The sequence below is a fragment of the Lissotriton helveticus genome, chromosome 7 (genome assembly GCF_964261635.1).
Source record: "Lissotriton helveticus chromosome 7, aLisHel1.1, whole genome shotgun sequence".
Taxonomy (NCBI): domain Eukaryota; kingdom Metazoa; phylum Chordata; class Amphibia; order Caudata; family Salamandridae; genus Lissotriton; species Lissotriton helveticus.
The window spans coordinates 387336745-387353416 of record NC_136068.1 but is presented as its reverse complement, the minus strand read 5'-3'; the positions used below and the strand labels follow the sequence as shown (position 1 = coordinate 387353416).

Here is a 16672-nt window from a genome sequence, read left to right as displayed (position 1 = left end):
AATGACTTAGATTATTTTGGCCTTACGAGTGAATAAAATGCGGGTTTCCGTTTTTTTAAACCTAAAATTAAGAAACCGCCAAAATGCGATTGGGTGGCAAGCCAGCTATTCAGCTTGAATATTCGTGGTTTAGGATCCCCCGTGATATTAACAATCCTCTGTATAGAGATGACTGACATATATAATTTATAACCTCTAATTAACATGACAAATGGATTAAGACATGAATTGTTTCCCCCTAAATGAATGTTTTACTTTTGGTTGCTACCCTTTCCTGTGTACGTTGTAGACGAGGCAGCGATTCAGTAGTTACATCTGATAAGCAGTTAACCAATATTTGGGGTTGTACTTATTTTTCTTTATTGATAGTTTTCAATCTTTGTGACAGCGATATGTTGATTTTCCCTGTTACTGTGGTGGACGTTCAGAGCCTTAGTCTGCAACAGGATGTCATTTAGTCCAGAATCAGAGGTGTAGCTACACCCTTTGCCGCACTGTGACTACCACAGTGGTGGTGCTAGGGAGGAAGAGGTCTCTATGCCGAGACCCGGAGGGAGGGGGGCCACCGCCTACAAAACTCGAGCCGTCCTCCATGCTACTCAACTGCCCAGGATGTGGCTTTACAGCAGGACTGCCGGCTCTGGAACTGGGGCGCCAAGTTCGAGACCCGGCGTCTGCTCCAAATTCTGTAATGGTAGGCAAATCTTTACTGACTCGTAATACTTTGTTTGATTAATAAAAATCATTACAATGATGGACATAGAACGATAAAAACGTGTCAGTCAATTTTTAAAATATTTACACATGCAGGACAAATAAAAAGGAACATTAACTGAGTTTCTGTGTCTTTGCTTACCTTATTGCCTTGCTCTTGGTACAGCCCTATAATCCATTAATAGCGTCACATGTAAATAGCGGGTACAGGAGCAATATGATATTTAACAATACGTAATTGTTTAAAACCTAATCGCCACCTGTTAAGAATCGTCATAATCTCGGAGTTCAGGCTACTTAAATGTGGGCAGCAGTTAAACCAGAGATCCTTATGGTAAAGACGCAGCTAAAACTGTAATAATTAATTTTAGTTTTAACATCATGCTAAAATGAGTGGCAGGCACTAGTCGCTACTAAAATACTACTAACAATTCCACTAATGGGTGCAGTTCCATTTATAAGTAGGTAAATCCATGCAAAAGATGGTAAAGGTTTTGCGATCACACAAGGCAGGGGACTGTAGAAAGGGGCCACCTGCAAAATACAGCTATCAAGCAATACAATATAGTAACAAGTTAACAACGCAGCTTGCTTAGTGCTGCCTGGTGCAAATGAACTATCGAATCACTACCTCTCACAGAGTGTAAGCCTTTTTACTGCTTTTGCGACAAACTTGGTGAACCAAAGGTTAACCCCTTCCATGCTGATGACGAGCTCAGCTCGTCATCAGCGTTACCTACCGTGTGCTGATGACGAGCTGAGCTCGTCATGTAACGCGGTAATCTGAAAAATGCCGCATACCGCGGGAAAAACGGCCGCACGCATGCGGTTAAGCATTGGATTATATGGGTTCATAGAGGTAATGATGGCTTGTGGACAGAGTGAACCCCAAGTTTCTTCCCTTCACCCCGTAGCATAATCTTTCGGTTGTTAATGAGTCCAGGGCAAAGGCATACCCAGTGTTTAATCGTTTACTTACTGCTACCACACCCCTTTCAGGTTATATGTTCGACATTCGAACTCTACTGGACAACGGAGAAACAGCTGCCCTCATCCTACTTGACCTCTCCGCAGCCTTCGACACAGTCTGTCATAGCACCCTTATACAACGCCTCAGCAACGTCGGAATACAAGGAAAAGCATTGGACTGGATCATCTTTCCTCGCCGGAAGAACCCAGAGAGTCCGCCTCCCCCTTTTAGATCAGAGGCCACCGAAGTCATCTGCGGCGTACCACAAGGATCATCACTCAGTCTCACTCTCTTCAACGTATACATGAGTCCCCTCGCATCCATCGCGCGCCAACACAACATCTCCTACGCAGACGACACCCAGCTGATCCTTTCCCTCGCCAAAGACCCAAACACCGCCAAAACCAACCTACACGAAGGAATGAAAGAGTAGCCGAGGGTATGAAGAACAGCCGTTTAAAACTGAACTCGGACAAAACGGAAGTCCTCATCTTAGGATCATCCCCCTCCGCCTGGGACGACTCATGGTGGCCACCGGCCCTGGGAAACGCACCCATACCAACGGACCACGCACGCAACCTGGGCTTCATCCTGGACTCCTCCCTCTCGATGACCAGACAAATCAACGCCGTCTCATCATCATGCTTCAACATCCTACGTATGCTCAAAAAAATCTTCCGTTGGATCCCCACCGAAACAAGAAAGACGGTCACCCATGCACTGGTCTGATCCGACTGGACTACGGAAACACCCTTTACGCCGGAACCACAGCCAAACTACAGAAAAAACTCCAACGCATTCCAAAACGCCTCAGCCAGACTCCCCCCCCCCCCCCCCCCCCCCCCAAAGCTCACATCTCCGGGCACCTGAAAGACCTCCACTGGCTCCCGTCAATAAGAGAATAACGTTCCGTCCCCTCACCCACGCACACAAAGCCCTCTACGACCTAGGACCCGAATACCTCAACACGCGCCTGTCCTTTTACACCCCCACCCGCCAACTACGATCGACCAATCAAGCCCTCGCCGCAACTCCATGCATCCAAAGATCCACCATGGGGGGAAGATCCTTCTCCTACTTAGCGGTCAAGACCTGGAATTCTCTCCCCACCTACCTCCGCCTTACACAGAACCACCTCTCCTTCAGAAAACAACTAAAAACTTGGATATTCGATAAGTAAAGTACCCCCCCTCCCTCAAGCGCCTTGAGACCCTCTGGGTGAGTAGTGCGCTATATACATTTTAAACTTGAACTTGTTTGTACAGCGCCAACCTGGTAGTTGGTACAGAAAGGGCTATTCTCCCGTTCTGAGGGCCAAAAATCTTTTTCCCAGTGCACTGCATAGGCACATGACCAGTATGGCACCACAACCCCTGCTTTAAACCCTGATATAACTGTCCAGGCGAAGTCTTGTAGGTAATATCGGTATGATCGCCCAAGCTGACTGGTTGATATTTCTTGCCTCAGTATAACCTCAAAGCTTCCTTCTCTGGACGTGTGTAGCTTATTACACAACTTGATGAATGCTGCAGCCCCCACCACTCGATGATCTTGGAGACCAAACTCCAGTCTTATTTGGGCAGGGGATTATGTTTTCGGAAGGCTCAAAACTAGCTTAAACATTCTTATTGTTCTGTTCACAAGACTGTTATCTTTCCCCCTCATAATCTCTTGACCATAGGAGAGATCATTGAGAATTTTTGCCTTCATCGCGCTTTTTAGAGGAGTCAAGCTTGGGCCGGATAGCTGCTTTGCAAGGTTAGTGAGGCTACATGGATTGTCAGAGCTTAGGCTTCTACCTCGTCTGTGTTTTAGGAACATGTCCCTTCTGTCCACATAGAGCCCTAAGTGTTTGTATGAGGCGGCCCTGTCAATACTTTTACCATTGTATTGCCATCGGCCGCCTTGATATTTCCTTGACCCGTATGTGATTGCCTTTGTCTTTAAAAGGGTTCAGTTCCAGCTAATCTTTGGTGGTGTAGAGAGATAGCTGATGGAGTAGTCTCAGAAGGCCGACCCTGGTGTGACTGAGCAAGAGAAGATCGTCTGCATATAGTAGGTTGCTGATTCTGGTCCCAGCGAGTTTTGGGGGATAAGAGTTGACGTCTTGAAATACATGTGATAGATCTGAAATGATGAGATTAAAGAGCAGAGGCGCCTAAACACAACCTTGTTTTACTCCACACAAGGTGTTTATCTTCCTGGAAACATGGGATCCATCTCCAAGTTTTTTACGGATCCATGTGTTTGTATGTAGCTGGATTATAGCTTGTAGGAGCACAGGTGGAATCCCTCATTTCTGCAATTTGGACCATAGTTTGCTCCTGGGCACACGATCAAAGGCTGCCTTAAAGTCGACGAAACAGTGAATCAGCATTCCTGAGGCCACCGCTTTATCCAACAGGACTGGTATTGCAAGCAAGTTTGTAATGGTTCCTGATTTTTCCACAAATCCCCTCTGGTTAAAAGGTATGATGTTTTTTGTGGCCCAAAGCAACAGGTCTTCTAGGATCAACTTAGCGTAATATTTAGATTCAACATCTAGAAGGGTAAACATCCTGTCGTTTTTGGGGTCTGACCTCTTCCACTTTTATAGATTCAATATATAATAGCCCCGCAGCAAGATTCCGGTATGAGCCGCTTTATCCAGCAGTAGCTGAATAAGGGTGCCGGATGTTTGGCCCAGTAAGGGTGCCAGATGTTTGGCCCAAGAGTCAATGTCTTTTTTGTACTGAGCCTGGGGTAAACCATTTGGCCTAGGAGCTCCGTCTGAGCAGCCCTTGGTTATAATAAATTCTGTTATGGAAATTAGGCCTTCTGGTGTATTGGGTACCTGTTGAGGAGGCACTTCTTGCTGGGACAGGGATTTGATGACGATTACCAATGGCGTCCTGATGTTAAATTCTACGAGTTGCTCAGATGTCCCAGCTTGGATTAAACCACGGGGAAGCTGCGATTGATTTATGTTAGTCTGAAGAGCCAACGTTTGTGGTTTAACCAGTGAACCACCTTCAGTTTTTTTTAAGTGGGATGTTAAAAAAGATACCTATTCGTCTTCGCGAATATTTGCACTACATTGTCCTCCCTCTTTTTGTTTTCCCGTTGACAAGAGACCAAAAAGACTTGGAGTTATGGTTTTTACTCTTGTATACAATTTTTATTCAGAACTGCTCAAAGCTTTTTTTATTCTCTACAAAGATTGCTTTCCTAAGTGTCTTTTGGGCATGCTTCTATGTGTTGAGTAGGTGGTCATTCCCTGGATGCCTCTGCTTTTTTAAGTGTGGAATTACATAGGGATTTTAGTTAATTTCCACAGTTGTTGTTGTTACCTATTATGATTTTTCAGGTAATACATGGAAATTTTTTAAGCAGTTGACCAGAGAAAAGCTCCCATGATGTAGTGAGCGGAATGTCGTCGACACTCCTTATGCCTTGCAGTGCTCTACATATTCACTACAAATCCCTTGTTGTACCTGTGCCTAAAAAAATCTGACCTTTGTGCTGGTATAAAGCGCTACAAGGCTCTTGAGCTGTGTTCGTGCTAAATTCAAACTCAGATGGGGTTAGCAGGACTACTTTTTTTTTTTAATGTGTCTCGTAGTGGGGTAGCGCACAGTAACTTGAATTGAGTGCATTGCTTACTCCTTTTCACTGGAGGCGTTTATAGTTTTTTTTTATGCTTTAAAATATTGGCTTGGTTGCTCTGTAGGGCTACTCGGCCAATATTAATTTCCCGATTTCAGTCAAGCAGAAACCATGGGCGTTAATGGGCCCATATTGTGTGGCAATCGAAGTTGGTGATCCCAGTGTTTGCTGCTGTAAGAGGCTTTCAGGTTGAAAAGATTTGTTTCTTGATCTAATTTATTTGTTCACTTTTGCGTGTTGTAATCATGAATTTTCAAATTGTGTAAATTATGTATGATACAGTTGCCTTTTATGATCGCCGTTGTCATTTCTTTGTGGCGCTAGCATTTAAGTTAGATAGTATATGAGTTGCAAGTGATAAGGATAGGTGTATACGAATATGGAAACCCCATGCATATATAAATAGCTTTATCACATTGACAATAAATTAGATGTTTTTAGCACTACACACATTTCCTAATGTATTGTATGGACTTTGGTGCTGATTTGCCTATTTGTATGTCAGAATTCAAGTTGAATTGCCCCTTTCTTTGATTAAACTCAAAAATGCAAACTGCGATATAAAACAAACGCTATTGTTTTGATTAGGTACACTTTTGGGGTACATTTGTTCGTTTTAATCTTTGAGATACCGTGGGTGGAGGTGACTTGTCTCATTACTTTAGTCTGGTGCTCAGTTTGCATATGTTATGTTTGCGCTCCTTTAAGTCATGGGGACCCGCATTTTGCAACTACGGATGAGTTAGTTTTGCATACGCTCTCGCCAATGATACTTAAGTTAGAGCATTCAAAAAGCGGAATTAATTATAGTGGCAAATACAAACTTCTATTCCAAAGTACAAAAATTTGGCAATCAAAGCATTGATGCCCGCACTCGTCCTAACGTCCCTATTCTGTAAAATCCATAGGTGCAAAAAGGGCTTGAGGCACAAATCCCTATACCTCCAATAGATGGGTAGCTGACCGAGACACAACCAGCTTTCCCAAAATTTACAACGAGCAAAAAAGTAGCCCAGCACAGTTTACAAGTAAGTATAACAATTAAGTACTCAAGCACAAAATGATTACAAAGAGTTGATGTTGTGTTCGTTTTCGTTTTAATCCTTTATTTTCTTTTGTTTAAAACCTTTTGAAACCGCCAACGCGTTTCGTCCAAGCAAGGACTTCTTCAGGGCTTATAGTATGCATGTCATGCGCTTCCTGTAAGTGTTCCCCATGTGTTAAAAGCAAATGCTTTTTGGAGTCAATTTGGAGAGTCCAACATTAAGGTATGTTTTAGCCCAAGTAACGTTCCCTGTTCGATATATATCCGAATAACGTGTAATTCTCGGAGTCTGCTCTTCCACGACGAGGGGCAGCGCTGCCCCTCGTCGTGGAAGATCGGACTCGGAGAATTACACGTTATTCGGATATATATCGAACAGGGAACGTTACCTGAGATAAAACATACCTTAATGTTGGACTCTCCAAATTGACTCCAAAAATCATTTGCTCTTAACACATGGGGAACACTTGCAGGAAGCGCATGACATACATACTATAAGCCCTGAAGAAGTCCTTGCTTGGACGAAACGTGTTGGCGGTTTCAAAAGGGTTTTAACCCCTTTGATGCTTGTGACGGAACCATTCCGTCATGCCTCATGGTTGAGCTGTGCGCATGACGGAATGGTTCAGTCACGACCACACCCGCAAATGGAATGTTCAGCACCGGGGGAGAATCGGCGCCGCAGGCAAGGTGTTCAACAAAAGAAAATCAAAACGAACACATCGACTCTTCTTTGTAATAATTTTGTGCTTGAAAACTTATATTCCAGTCTAACTTTTTTTACATTTCTTTAATGTTGGTGTTTAAGTTCAGACTTTTCTGTGGTGCTGTTGATTCCAAAAGCAAAACAACTAAAAGTAAATGCGGTGATGTAGTTATACATTTAGATGTGATTGGTATTGTTGCCCTACTTTGGAAGAATCTGAGTACTACCTCTGTCTTTCCAGTGGGCATGATTTACCACCATAATATGACTTCTAAGTTAATTGTCTTTAATAATGCGAAAGTATATTTAAGCATCCAAGTTATGTTTGCTAAAGCAACAAAACAAAGTCATGCTGGTGTTGAGATTCGTTTGTGTGCAACTTTGACACTCAACCCTTTTTAGTAATGGTAAAATAAATGATACCTTACAAAGTCTAGTTAATTTTCTGTTAATCTAGCATAGTTTACAGAAAAAATATAATTTTCGATTTTAAACGTGTTTGGGTTTAGTTGGCTGACGGAATTTGTGATAATAATTAGATTGTATTTGAAGCACTCCTTTGATGTGTATCTTAATCCTGCTTCTTTGTGTAACCAGTCCTTATTGGACCGTTTTTCTGACTTGTAATTTAATTTGTCTTCTATTTAAATATACATTAATCGTTCTAGGTGACTTTTCTAAATTTGTAATTTCACATAGGCAACCCTATATGCCCATCCAAGGTGACTAGGGCCAGTATCTTACATGTGCGGTGCCCCGTCTGACTCGTTCAACCTTTACCAAGTTTTGGTGAGTCCACTGGTCCATGTCGTGTCATTTTAACCCAGTAATAACTTATTACTTGAAATGTGAATAAAAGCCAGGACTAATGGAAATTACTGTCACTAGTATGGATTTACAGTTCAAATGCAGTGGGTAAGTAACTGTGAACAAAAGTACAGGCGACGCAGTGCTCAAATATGTGAACAAACATGTATAACCAGGGCCACTGCAATAATGCCGCATGGTTGATTAAATTATGCGGCATAATGCAACATATTTTGTGATAGCATTACTTTATTTCTTTCTTATTTTTACACTTGTTAAAACTGTCTGGGCTTAGATTGCACCTCATTAGTTCTGGTTGAACACCTAAATATAGTCATTAGCGAGAGAAAAGTCGCCAGTCCAGTTTTGTAAAGCGAGTTCGGCTGCACGGCAACATGTCGCTGCGTTTTAAGTAACTTTAGAACAGTTTGTGCTAGAAGCAATCTTGTTTGTTAAAATGTATGGCCTGTGTGGCGAATGTGGCAAACCCATAACTATGAATCGCCTCACAACTGCATAAGTCCAGTGACCCTGTATATAACCCATGCAAAAAACACTGTATCACGCATCTGGTCCTGTACATAATTTTAAGATATACATATTAGGATGCTGTGGATCTATCCTCAGTTTCCATTGATTATAATGAATCTGGGAACCGGGTTTTTTTTTGTGGGGGGGATTATTGCGACGTTTCGACCCTTGATACAAGATGGGGTCTCTTTAGGACCAAGTCATCTGGATAAACAGCTAATATGTGAGTACTATTCTGCGTACTGTCTACTCCGCAGAAAAACCACAATACATCTTTTAATTGGCTTGGCTCTGTGCGCTACTTCCAAAGCAGTGAGGCAACCTGTCAATCTCTTCGAATTAGTAAATCCTCTGTGCTGTGCTTCATCCGCCTCAAAATAAGTTGTTACTGGGTTAATACGATAGACATCAATAGGTGTACTCTCCAAAATTTGTTAAAGGGTGTACCGCTATTCAAAATTTGAGCACGAAAATGTGATCCTTGCCACAAAAAAAATTGGGTCACACAAACATCAGAAACCCAGCCACATGTAATCATTTGTGCCTCTGCGACCTCGGACTGGCATTTGTCCCAGCCAAAATGTCCTCTATCTGATAGTCAACTGTTCATTTTTCACCGGAATCGAAGAATCCAGAAAAGGATTACTCTTATGGAAAAAGGGCACGGTCTAACTGTACTTGGTCTTTTCCCAGACATTTAAGGACACATCTGTTATCCTTCCCAGCTTGCCTCGTGCTGAAATCATTGTGGTGCTCAGTATTGTACAAGCTAAGTTGCTGACTTTATCGCCTGGATTCCAATTTAGGGATAGCATTTAACACATTTAACACAGATTGTTAATCTGTGTATGGGACATGGTACTAGGAAAAGAGACTAACTCCAGAATGTTGTCCAGTACTTTTCCAGTCATGTTCCAACTCATTCCCATCACTACCTGGTTCAGTTATGTAAAGGTTAAGGTGATTGTTCTTGGCGCACTACTGGCCTGTTGTCTTCTTTTGCACATCTTCATCTGTCTACTAGTGCCCTGCCTTCTAATGTACCACTGCTTTTTGGACATGGCGGTTGGGAACAGGAAGAGCTCCCCAGGGTCTGGGTGACATGGTCATATTTCTTCTGGCCCTTAATTAGTCCTGGTGAGCCTGTAGTATGGACTTTAAGGGGCAATTGTGGAGACTGGAAGGCAGTGGATCAGAGCTTTGCAGATGCAAGAGTATTAAGACTGAATGGCTGTTCTTAAATTACGCTCTGAGGGGATTGATCTCACTTTATTAGGAAGAGTGCTGTTGAAACGGAGTCTTGCCTTTTGGCCTCTATGTAGATGTTGAAGATGGCCGTAGACCAGAAGGTCCCATGGCACACTGTAATTGATCAGGGTCTTCTGCCCATATGAATAAACTGGTGTCCCTGTATAGGGAAGAAGAGAGCCTGTAAAGAATGTTCCCAGTGAATATCATTTGAGACTTCGGGGTATGGATGAGGGTAGGGTGATCTGTGTTGAAGGCAACTAAGACATTCAGAAATATGAAGTGGTTGGGTTCATCTTTATTTGTGGTTAAGAGGGAGTTACCGACTATTTTTAAGGTAGCAGTGCACATGCTGCAGTATGATCTAAAGCAGATTAATAGTTAAGATTGTTGGTGTTATATTGAAGATGGCCAGAGATTGTTTTTCTTGTGGCTTTGCCCTTAAAGGGTAAGTGAGCGGTGCTCTGGCAGTTGTCTTGGTCATCAGGATCTAATAAGATTTTTACTGGAGTACAGAAACTGCCATGTTGTGAGTACTTCAGAGAGGACGCCTTTAGTGAGCGAGATGTTGATGGCGTTAAGTTGGGGCAAGGGCTAAATTTAAGGTTTGCGGGCAATACATCACATGTGGTGGCTTTGAGGGAATGGGGGACGTTCAAGTCTTTGAGACCGGTTTGAAAAGCATGGTCGTTGTGGAATGCAGTGCAGTGGAATATGTAAGGGGAATGATTTTCCATCAGTGTGTAAGGGCAATAAACTTGTAAAAGAAAATGTTATTGGCATGTGAATTATGCTTAGTACGTAATTAGTGTAGCTTCATTCTGATTTTTGATGGAGTTCTCTGCATACAAATTGTGAATGGGAATTTGTCACCCAAGTAGTAACCGATGTTGCCTCATTGGTTCCTGTACCAATATGTGCTCCATATCATGATCCGTTGTTTCGTAAAACATTCCCGCTCACACCGATGTAAAGTGTGTTCAGTTTCACATTTTGTAAATGAAATGCTTTGCCGCTTTATTTTGTAACTCTTTAGTTTTACTTTATTTCAATCTGTTTTTTGTGGAGTACGTTTCACCACAAAGTCCGCTCATTTAAAAAAAAATGTACAACCGGTTTTTGTTGCATATGGCGGTGGACCAGCAATGTAGACTGTTGCTTTCTGGGTACCCTAAATTGATGGGCACAGGACCTAGGTTACAAACTGAAATTCTGCCACAGAAATTTCAGTTTGCCATCTCTGTATCATGCCTGGAGTAGATATGGGAGGCATCTTATGCTAACTTAACTTGTATTTCCTACACAGTCTTTGAAAAGGTCATAACCACATTTGAGTAATTTCATGCAGTTTTACATGTTGCCTGCAGCACAAAGATTGTTGTAATTAAATGTAGGGCACTGGTGCACACTGGGCGATTTCTTGTTTAAATAAAAAAAAAAATTATATCTATCTATCTATCTATCTATCCTCCAGTGTTGCTTTTCTGATCATATTGATCCTGTCTTTCAGACTGTAGGTTTCTTTATGATCCATAGTGTTGAAGGTTAATGGGTGGTCTAGAAGCATCCGTGCTCCATGATTTCCTTGTTCCCTTAGGGTCATACCTTTTCTTCTGGTGTGTGATTACTATTTTTTCTATGGGGAATTAGCTTCATTGAGAAGATGCTTGTTTCCTGTAGAACTGCCAGCTACTACTTTCAGAATCCTTATTAAAATGGTGGAGTAGATATAGGTAATGAATTGGGTCGCTTGATGGGGGTCTTGTTTTTTTTTTTGTTTTAATAGGGAGGGTTTGAATAAATGATGTTGCTTTTGCCCATTATCCAGGTTTGCATTAATGATGCTTGATGTCTGCTCTGTGATATCTATAATTAGTTGAACTTGCCCTGTGCCTCTGAATGATATGGATGGCTCCATCTTGTTGTTCTTCTCCTGAAAAAAAATTCTTGAATTTTTTTGATTTTCTGTCGGCATTAGGAAGTTACATTGCTCTTGTGTGTGTGTGTGTGTGTGTATTTATATATGTTAATGTGTTCAGAGGGTAACTTTTCTGATTCAATGGGCTTCTAACCAGTAGTTTTTCCATTGTGCTTTCTTTTGCTTCATTTGAGCAAATGGTGTGGTGAACCAGTCTGGTCTGTTTTTATGATCAAAGGAACTTTACTTTAGCATCGTGGCAAAAAGCAGTCTAGGACCTTGCTAATTTTGAACGGGATTTTTCTCCACAATAGTCTGAAATTTCAGTGATGTCAAGATGGCTGGCTGGGTAAAGGAAGCTAGGCTGTTGATGTGACAGTAGAAGAGTCCTTCGTGTTTTGCAGGAAACACAGACTATCACTCTGGGTAAGAAGGAGTAGCTGTTAACGTGACAGTTGCTCATCTGTACATGTCACAACATCCACAATCAGCATAGTTTGTTCTTCCGTATATTTTTGTGGCTGTATTTGGCAAAGATGTACACCTAATGTTAATTGAGGAGCTCTGTTAGACTCTCCCATTGCCCACACATTGATGGTCTAATGTCATGCTCTCATATCATCTAAAAGACAGTTTTTCATTCTGTTCGAAAAGGATTCCAGTATGTAAGATCCTTCTTCAAAGATCAGTGGCTACTGATCAAGTCAGGAATTTACACCTTCCAAAAAGTAGCACTAGGCTGTTGTAATCCACATTTGTCTTCTTTTGTTTGACCTTTTTATGTACACTGGGTGCAGTTAATGCTAGAAATGGTTCTTGATATCAAATGTATGCGGGCAACACCCAATAAATAGTTAATCTAAGCAACGATCCCACGGAATCTGCTGTCGTGTTTTAAGCAATCCATCACAGTGCTTTGACAGATTTAAAAAGCTCCCACTACTGAAGCTGTGCTAATGACGCAGATTATTCTTTTAAATTCTTTATTACAGTTCCTTTTGTGTTCCTGTGGTTCTATCACCTCACTCTAAAATTGGTGTCTGTCTTTTGTTGATTCTATGCGCTCTTATTCAGCCCTGTAGATAAAAAATGCCATTTCTAACTAGTATATCTTGTAGCTGTGGTTTTGCTGTCCTGTCTATTTGTTGTGTGTTTTTATTTGGGTCTTAAAGCAAGACCCAAACATTGCACGTTGCAGATAATAAACTAAACTTTCAATGCGTCTCTTCTGCTTTGAATAATTCTCACTCCTTAAAAGTTTTTAGAGAGTAAAGAATGAAAGGCGGAATATAGCAAAGCGCAACAATGCACCAAGCACGAACCCAGAGTCCAGTAATTAACCCTGCCAGAACAAAAGGATATGGATGAAGACCATGAGGACCATTTGGGTCAATACATGGGCTAGTCAGTGGTGCTGGGTCGATGGAGCCGGATGTGTGTCCATTACAGAACCACCACTCACCCTTGCATTCATTCAGGAAAGTTTGTAGATCTCTGTGGTCCGGATCAACAAATACAAATCCTTAAAACTGTTTGATGCCAACAGGGGGGGGGAAATTCTGGCATCTTATCTAATACACAAACAGAACGGTAAGGGTATTAACTCACTCAAAGACCAGCACAACATTCCTCACTCCAACGCTGATAAAATAATTTAAATCCTTAAGGATTTCTACATTTCTTTTTATAAAGAAGACTGTCTTCCCGTCAGACGGTAGATCTTACCTTGAAGAATCAGTCCTTCCATCTGTCTCGGACCAGGACAAACTATTACTGAGTGCACCAATAACAATGGAGGAGGTGAATAGTGCTATTGACTCAAACTTAACAAAGCGCCAGGTCCAGATGGTTTCAATGCTAAGTTCTATAACACATTTGCCCTGCACTTTCATCTACTCTCCCGGCCCTATTCAGTCACTTCTCAGGCACAGGATCCATTCCCGGTTCAACAAGCGAGGACCATATTGTGGTTATCCCAAAAGAGGGCAAGGATCCTTTGTCGGTGAAAAATTATAGACCAATTTCATTAATAAACTCATACGCAAAAATATTGTGTAAAAGACCTGAACCATTGCTGCCGTCTTTAATTAATCACTCTCGGGTGAGCTTTATGAAAAACACTCTCAAGCGATATCACCCGTCTTCTTTGTCTCATCATTGAGAAAGCAAAACTTGCATCTTTGGACACTGTAGCCATCACCCTTGATGCCGAGAAGGCCTTCGATAGGGTCTCTTGGTCCTTTCTACGAGAGACCCTGTTGAAATATAACCTCTTTGACACTTTTACGAGAATTGTCATGGCCATATATAGTGCCCTTTCAGCTAGAATACGTTCAGATTATCACTTATCATCCTCTTTTAATGTATAGAGGGGTACCCGACAGAGCTGCTCCCTTTTCTCATCTCTATTCATTTTGACACTAGAACCATTACTACTCGGCATCGTGGCCAACCCAGATATAGCTAGAGTTTCTTTCAATAACCCAAAAATAAAAGTAGCCGCATATGTGGACGATATACTAATCCTGTCCGAAGACTCATTCTACTCCATACCGACCTTACTAAAATCAGTAGAGGATTCTGCTTGTGTTTCCGCATATAAACTTAATAAAAACAAGTCTGAAATCATTGGTCTGTATAACCTTTGTTCTAGTGATCTGTTCAAATTCACGGGTCTAGCTTAGCAACCCCACTACATTGAATACCTTGGTCTAGAATTCAACGCAGACTTGTTAGAATCGCTCCACCAATATGAAAAACTAACAGTAAAAAAAAATAAAGCTGTTTGAGGGCTGGAATCTCAAATGTATCACTTGGTGGGAGGGGGGGGGTCTTACCGAGACCATCAAAATGATTATCAAACCAATTGTTAACTATCTTATCAGTATGCTACCCCTTGTTCTATCGGAGGAGTTCCATCACAAGCTGGACAACGTTTTAACAAAATTACTATGGCAAAACAAACAAGCGAGAATTTCTCTCAAGAAATTACATTTACCTGTCCAACTAGGCGGTGTTAACATGGCAGATTAAAAAAAAAACAACCCTCATTCCTAGTCCCATCCCCTGATTCCACACCCTCCTGGCTACTAGTTGAAAAAGAATGACTTGGTGTACTTCACCCTATTGCGCTTTTAGCCAGTAACATATTACACCTTACCTCTGGAAAATACATTATCTCCAATACAAAAAGAGCTCTGACAAAATGATGAACTTCTAGAGTCTCCTCATTTATTCCAACATGATATCGCTATGGAACAACACAAAGATCAAAATCTAAGGGAAATCCATATTCTGGAAATCGTGGGCATCAAAAGGCATCCACTTCCGAAGTCATCTGGGCTCCTTGAGTGCCCCGATCTCCTTCAGAGAATTTAAACAGCACTACAACCTCTCAGACACTGACTTTTATGACTTTCTTAAACTCAAAGCACGCCTGTCCAAATAAACCCCCCTGATAAAGATCCCTCCATCACCAAGAGGGTAATGGCCTTTAACAAATCAGGCCACCAAGCCTCTAAGTTCTATCACCTCCTTATTATCTAAATCCACATCCTTCCTGAAAGTTCTATTCGGGAAAAATGGAATAGCCACAGAACCATCCCCACAGATAACTGGGAACCTATTTGAACCTAGTAGTTTCCCACAAGATCTCCCCAGCGCTCTCCCAGACTAAATATTGGCTTCTGCATACATCATTTTGGACTCAGTCAAGGTTTCACAAATGTCTCTTAAAGATAACCCTCTATGTTGGAACTGTAATGCTGCTACAGGGGACTTCTGTCATGTTCTATTCTACGGCAGCACGGTTTTGTCCCTTTGAGACCGTGTTTGACTTCATCTACACGATTTGTGGGGTCCGCTTTAACAAGGACTTTCTATCACTAATTCAAGGATTTTTAGATCCTCAAATCCAAACACAGAATGATAGATTTCTAGTGGCCATTTTATGGACATTGGCATGTAAATCGATACTAGCTAACTGGAAAAATAGTTGCCTCCTCCTTTAAGACCTGGCTCAACTGGATCTCTTTCTTAAGAGGTGTAGATGATATCTCTTTTCAGAACTCCCCACGGAAACGTCAAAATAACAGGGTATGGTCATCTCTGGACACTTACTTCTCTATGACAAACCCTCCCTGAACCTCTCACTTTCCCATGATCTGTTCCCACTTAATATCTTTGTAACCTTATGCTCTTCAAGATGGGCCATCCAAGCGCCTACACATGCTTGTCACTGGTAAATGTGTTATTCTCTGGTTGTAATGCCCCTATACTTGACTGTTGGAAACTCTTCCTAATATTGGACGGCATGAGGTCCATCGGTGAACCACTTCATAATTTTCCTTCTGGTTTATTTTGTATATTTGCTGTATTATGTATATTCTATATTGTTTTTGCCTAGCAGTAGGGAATTTCTCAACACTAGGTTTCTGGCTACAACTCTGTGTGGCATTTGTTTTTCCTTTTTGTTTTGCCTTGTTTTGTCTGTTGAAAACCGAATAAATAAAAAAAAACTTTGAACAATTTTTTTTTAAAGAGAATCAGTTGCTGCATTTGCAAGCATTGTGCAAGACTAGAGGTGTTGCAAGAAGATGCTACGCTTCACCTTATAAAAAAAACGTGATATCTTGTTGATACATTGGAGTGCGATAATTCAATAAGACTCCCAACTGAGAATATTTGCTTTCAGAATCAAGTCCCTTGTAGCACCTCTTGACCTTAACGCTTCACCTTATAGCACATACGTTTTCAAAAGGAGCAACAACACAAAAAACAAGCATTTGCAATGCAATAGGTCTCTCATTTACTAGAGTTTAAGCTCAAACTTTCCTGAATGCGAGACCTGTTTCATTGCGAAGAAGCAGCCGCCATTGTCCTGCCTGCTTGGAAAATGAAAGCACACACGGCATGCTGAATAGAAGAAAGGATGTCGTGCCTGCAGTAGGGCAAAACCTATTTAAAGAAAATAGTTCTTATGAATTAAATAAAACATACTGTGTCACAACAGAAGTAGAAGGGCCAGTCCCCATGGAAGGTTTCAAATGAAGACACAGCCGTACTAAGGAGGGACTAACCAGGCTATTA

The 16672-nt window shown here is 41.6% G+C and overlaps 1 protein-coding gene across 11 annotated transcripts in view; it reads left to right on the top strand.

The window, feature by feature from the left end:
• The window catches only part of LOC144768502 (copine-1-like), an 854409-nt gene that overhangs the window by 983 nt on the left and 836754 nt on the right, over positions 1–16672 (top strand). The window lies entirely within an intron of this gene.